Genomic DNA, 6,981 nt, shown 5'->3' on the forward strand with positions numbered 1-6,981 from the left:
TGCAAGACTTTTATTTGTAATAGAGTAATTTTCAGCATAGTATTAGTACTTTTACTTGAGTACAGGCTCTGAATACTTCTTCCACCATCAACGAAAAAAACCCTCTAAGAAACACTTGACTGTATTTGTCCATTTAGTTCTTTAAAGCCTTCCTTAACACAGATGATTCTGTATACATGAGTGGACCCTGACAAAGGCTCAGGACTTTATTATGGGATGTCTGGTCCTGCACTGTTGTTGGGCCCTTCTGGGAGGTTAAAATGCTCCTCAAACAGCTGCAGCACCTGCTCATATTTCTGTCTGGGGCAGTGTGATAAAACACAAACCTCCTTTCATGCATAAAATAAAAATGCAGGCTCACAACGCGGCAGGACGGTCCAGCTGCATCTCGTCTAAGTGTGTGTGTGATTACACGTGTGTGCATTTAAACACACACACATACACGCACTACACATGTACGGCGTTGTATGTTTGTTCTTCGGTGCAGAAGTGCATGCCTGTCTGCGTTTGTGTACTTCCCATGAAGAACATACTGTACATATGTGTGAGTGTTATTTATGCACCCCCTCGCTGTCTCTAAGTGTGTCAGCTCCAGATGTGCTGAGGTCAGAGCAGGGCTGCCCTCGCTGGTCCAGATGTGTCCAGGTGTGGCCTGCAGTGTCACGCATGCATGCAGCCCAGACTCTCCTCAGGCCCTGGAACAGGTTGTTTCTCAGGATGTTTGAGGAGAACAAAAATTTGAAAGAAAAATATTTCAAACAAGCAACTGCATGAACTTCTGTATGTCCAGTAAATTAATATGTCCTGTTGATGTACTGCTCTGTGGTAGTTTGTACTAAAATGAATGAACATCGCTGGCTTGAATAAAATAATCAAGTGATTCATCTCTCTGTTACTATCTTTGGCAGGATGTGGCTGTCTGTCCAGTCAGGACAGCTGTGTCCGTTGATATCTTCAGCAAGGAGAACAGGACCGAGCTTAAGGACAGAGATCTGGCAGTTTTACAACAGGAAAAGGGCACTCAAGTCTTACATTCTCTGGCACGGAGACAGAAACAGATAGAGAGGGGTCCGTGGGTTGAAAGAGATTTTGAATGAAGATTTTGCACGGGGAAGATGTGAAAGGGGTGGGGGGATGATGAGAGTTTATTCTCTTTAAGGTTTTCACGTTATGGGGGAATTGGAAGTTTGTGGTGTGGAGAACGAAACGAGAGAGCGAAGATCTCCCTGTTATCAAGCCTCAGTGTTTACTCAGATTCCTACTCACAGATAGCATCAGCAAATAAGCTGCGGCCAAGTCGACGTGCTGTTGGACCAAGCCAAAACTGACCTTTTGCCTCTGTGAACACACACAAACACACACACACACACACACACACACACACACACACACACACACACACACACACACACACACACACACACATACACGCATAACATATACACACGCAATCCTGCTGTTCTCTACATTCTGCCGAGTTATAAACACTGAGCATTGGTGGGGTCGAAGAAAAACAAGAGGCTGGTTCTCAGAAAGTTTAGTTCAATTGAAGAACATAGACATGAAGTTTCAAAATCCACTACTATCTGGTTCTACTTTAATCTGTTGCTCTCTGGTCCTGGACCTCATTTTAAGTTTTTAATCCGATGTTACAAACAAGACAATTCGAAGCAATACAGATAGCTGAGACATCAGCTGCATTTCCTGCGTGTCCTCCCTGTTCATGCAGTGAATCGGTTCTCATGGAGTGACTATATTATAAGACTACAATGGCTGTTTGATGAAGCAAGAAAAAGGTGGTGAGCTTTGATATTACTGTATCTTCCACAAGTCCACGCTGCCTTTAAACGCTACGCCCTCATTCATATTCCATCTCTTCCTCTATTTCTTTATTCCTCTCTTTGTGCGACAGAGTGATGTGACAGTAGAGAGCAGACAATGTCGGGTTACCCTGGTAATTTGGGAAGGAGGACGGAAGTATCCTGGGCGGGCAGCGTCCCTCCCTCCGGTGCGACGTGAGTCCCGCTGATGATTCACCAGCCAGCACGATGAAGGTTGGTGACCCCAATTTGAGTAAGGCAGGAGGAGGAGGAGGAGCGGGAGAAGAAGGCGGATGAGGAAGGGGGATAATAAGGAGGAGGGGACGGCGATGCCTACGTCAGTGGCACTTGCTAATAGGCAGATGTCCTTGTCCCTGACACAAGTAAATCATGTCTCATGGGGGGAAGAATAAAAGAAAGAGAGGAGGAGAGGAAGGGAGGAAACAAGCGAGGCAGAGATTGAGATTGGCGTCTGGAGGAGCGAGGCGCTGGGTTGGACGTGAGTGCGTGTCTAAATGAAATTATAAGCAATTACTTCAGCCTCCGAGTCCACTGTGGAAATGCTGTTTTGATGAAGACAGAAAACAAGAAGGAGGGAAGCCGGAGAAGGTGAAATGACTCAGTATAAGTGTTTTAAGCTGTTGAGGGTGAGTGGGCTGAGATGTGTTTAAAGCAGAGAGGGAAACAGGTGATCTGAAGAGAGGGAGAAGGAGTGGAAGCAGATGGAAGAGAGGGTGAGACAGGAGGAGGGAGGGTGTTCAGCAGTGGTGGAAAAACTACTCAGATACCACACTATTAGAAGAATCACTTGGGACGTCCTGCTGGAGCACATGCACCACGAACTGTCCCTACTCCAGGTTTGATTCCAGCCTAGGCCCTTTGCTGCCTGTCATCCTTTATCTCTCCCCGTTTTCCTGTCAAATAAAGACGACGAAGCCTTAAACACTAATCTAAAAAAAAAATGTAGAAGAGCTGATTAGTAAGTAAAGTTCACAAGCAGAAGGCCATAAGTTGAATTCAATGTATAAAGTGGTAAATATCAAAAACAAAAGTACTCATCAGGCTATCAGACTATATAATGGCCAGTGTTGTAAAAAGTTCCCAAAAGTCATACTTGATTAAAAGTTGTTAAAATATTACTTCGGTGAAAGTAAAATTCACCCTTGCAAATGATACTCGAGTGAAAGTCTTAAAGTATCTGATATTAAATGTACTCAAGTATCAAAAGTGAAAGTAAATGATTGATGACTGATTCGGCTCTGATGCAGCATGCAGTCTGCAAAGTCACCAGTGGTGGAATGTAACTAAGTATATTTACTCAAGTACTGTACTTAAGTATAATTTTGAGGGACTTGTACTTTGCTTGAGTACTTTTATTTTCTGCTGCTTTATACATCCACTCCACTACATTTTGGAAGCAAATACTGTAATTTTACCCTACATTTATTTGATAGCTTTAGTTACAAGTTACTTTGCAGATTACGTGCTGCATCAGAGCCAAAGTAGCAAATTTTAAAATTAATTCGCACTCAAAACAGTTTAAAGACACTTTAAGATTTTTACTCAAGTACTTCTCGTATGGTTGACTTTCACTTTTACCGAAGTAATATTTTAAAACAATATCTTTACTTTGGATCCTATACAACACTGAAAGTAACCAGTAACTAAAGTTATCAAATAAATGTATGTAAAAGTATTAAGTAACAGAAAATATAGAAGTACTCAAGTAAAGTACAAGAAGCTTAACATTGTAGTTGAGTAAATTTACTTAGTTACATTCCATCACTGATAATATATTTTTTATTATTGCTGCATTAAAAAGATATAAAAGGCTCATTCTAAGAAAATGAAAACGCAACAAAAACGCCCCTAAATCCCCCTTTATCCCACACACTAGACTTTTAATGTGTGAATAGCATTTTTATTGTTGGAAAGCTAAATTTAACATTCTTCTTTATATACTGTTTGGCAGTTTAATCTCAAACAACATACAATATTTCATAAGCTCAATATATGTTTAGTATTCTAAAAGAAGTATAGCTGTCGGATAAATGTAATGGAGTAGAAGTACAAAGCAGAAGAAGATGAAAATACTCGAGTAAAGTGCCACAATAATGCAGCTAAGGACAGACTTTGAGTTACATTCCACCACTGGTGTTCAGCAACATCCCTTCATCGCTGTGGGAAGCACCTAAAGTTCTGTGCAGTTGCTCTGTCCGACAGACTCAGCTAATGGCCACAGGAAGATAAACTTTCGCAAGTATGTGATCTTCCTCCTGATTAAATAGCTCCATAGCAGACAACCGCCCCCTCTGCCAGGGCAGCTTCCCCTCTACAAACATCATCATCCAGCCTCCCTCACAAACACCAGAAGCACAAATCTTTATAAGCAATGTAGTCATTTAAGGTCACCAAAACATTTCTACAGGAATCTCTGCTCTCTGGAGTGCTACCATATGTTTTCCCACATAAGATGCTGATAATAATAATATGATCCGTTTTGAGAGTGGGCACACACAGCAGAAGTCAGGATTGGGTATGTGCCTGCAGCCAACTCCAACGGGAAACCACTTCTCAAATACCGCATGACTACTTCCTATTTTTGTCTAATTAAAGGATTGTTGCGCTGAAATGGAAACTGCTTCGATGGCAGGCACTGGCTGACCGGTTTCAGTGCAACCTGTGATTCAAATCATGTCTGAGAGGTGAAGCAGTAAGTGATTGGAAGCTGCTGCTTGGTTATTCAAAGTGTGGAGTGGGTTTTAGGGAACATGACCCACTACTGGACTTCAGATAAAATTTGATTTCAATGTAAACTTCAAAGCAAATGCAAACGTGCAAACATCAATTGGACAGAATATAAATAAATGTAAGCAGTGGCAGACTCAGTATGTTGGAGGGGCAGGGGCGGAAAGATAAAAAAGGGCACCAGCTGTATGCTTGGGGCACAGGAAAGTTGTGACATATTTATAGTGAAGACAGGGCACTTTAACACGTTTGGCCACTGGAAGGGCACCCTCGAGGGAACTTTATCATGTTTTATCTACCATAGGGGCATCCAAGAGGGCACTTTCTCTTCATTTTTCTTCATTTTTTCAAACATGGGGGCACCAGGGCTAACATTTGCTAATTAGCTCTAAACACAAAGCACAGCTGAAGCTACAGCACACCTGCTAATGTTGGCCTGTGAAAACGAGTGAGATTTTCTGGGGTCAATAGAATAAATACCAGGATGTTAAAGTAAAATGACTTTTCGTTAGTCTTTAATTCATTGCTCAGGAATTGTTTTATACATTTTCAGTGGCAAACTGAGCGGGTGGAGGGCTTGTGTGAGCGCAGTGTCGAGACACACATCAGGCATGGTTGCTAGAGGAAAGTTCAGGGGCTCACCAAAGTAAGTGCTACATATCCTCTGGGGACCATGAATGTTTGTCTAAAATGTCATGGTAGTAGTCATTGACACATGTCAGTAGAGCCACACCGCTCACGTGACTTAAAACAAACTATTATTCAGTGATTTGGCATTTTTGTGTGTAAAACACAGAATCTTAAAGATAAACATTTGCTGCCTTTTTCTCACGGTGAGAATCACAAACCAGTCAGCAAAACCGCCAGCACTGCCACTTCTGATTGGTCGGGATTAATGATATAATTACTGACATCAGTGGGTCTTCAGCATCACAGACACTAATTAGCAGCATCTTCCTGTGTTTACTCCTGTGGGAAAGGGAGTGGACCACGATGGAGTCTACAGACTTATAGATAAATGAAGATAACTTTAATCTCACTCTAATGAGCACTTCCTCTTCCTCCCACCTCCTCATATGTCTTCCTGTCTAGACTTGAGTTGTGCATCTGTGTCCCTTCTTCTTTACCAGGCTGTGGCAACATCTCATCAACCCCTATGTCTCTTCTTATTGGATATTTACAGAAGCATTCATTGACTTTACATGACTGCAGGTCATGACCAACGCTTATCTGAGATGCCTTAAAGGACACAAGCATTAAACCAGTTTTCTTTTCTTTTTTTCTTGGCAGCTTCATAAAGCAAACCAGCTGAATATGCCCCACATCCACATTATCACTGTAAACACAAATGAAATCAAATGTTTCATAATCTGAAGGTTTGTTTATGTTTTGCTGCTCAGTGGGGTCCAGCTAGCATCCTCCCCCTGCCAGCCTCTTTATCTCCCAGGCCACTTGAGTCGGGGAAGTGAGGCTGCCTCACAGCGCCTGGCCTTCACAATCACTGGAGCTCCTCCAACATTCCCCCCCGGTGGCAACTCAAACAAACCTGGGGACCGACTGTGACTCAGCCATTCCTGTCATGTCTGCCTGTCTGGCTCCTTCAACAACACCTCCAGTGAGCACTTAACAGTAAATACCACCATGTAGTCGCACTTGAAGGAATTTATTCATCAGTGATTGTACTGCACACGCAGATGCAGACGGGTTTGTTGTCATTATGGTAATTGTTGGCTATGAATCTACAGCATACGTCTGATAATAATAATAATAACAGCGACGATTTCTGAGTATAGTGACTTGAAGTACCCCCAAAAATGATTACAGTATCTGAGTAGATGTAATTAGTTACTTCCACCCCGTCTTCAGTTCATGTGAATGCCACCCTACCTTTTCATAGAGGACACAATGCCGGGCTCTAACAGTCAAATGGCAGAAGAAAACATAACGCGATTTAAGACACAAGCGAAACGTCTAGAACCAGCAGCTAGCACTTTGAGCTAAATGCTAACATCAACACAACAAATGACAATGTTTAATGTATGTTGTTTGAGGGGGTCCTCGGGGGTTGGACTCAGTTGCAAGATGTCACCACAGCCTGATTGGAAGGGGGGCTGGCAGGCTTTGGCCCTACAATGAAGAGGGCCCATCGCAGACGTGGCTCGGCTCGGCTCGTCTCAACTCGGCGTGGTATAACTGGTGATGGAGATGCAAATGGTCACAGCTCAGTTTTACTTGCTGCACTGGAAAAGCTCCTATTGTATCTAGAATTGTACCCATGAATGTCTGTATCAAATTCTGTACTAATATATGTTGAGATATTTTACAGGATAATGAATAACTTTGGCATGTGAGTGGTGCTATAGGATCACCAAAGTAAACAGGTTACATCCTCTTTGGACCACAAGTGTCTGAA

Source organism: Pagrus major, chromosome 2, assembly GCF_040436345.1.
Source record: "Pagrus major chromosome 2, Pma_NU_1.0".
NCBI classification, from domain to species: Eukaryota; Metazoa; Chordata; class Actinopteri; order Spariformes; family Sparidae; genus Pagrus; species Pagrus major.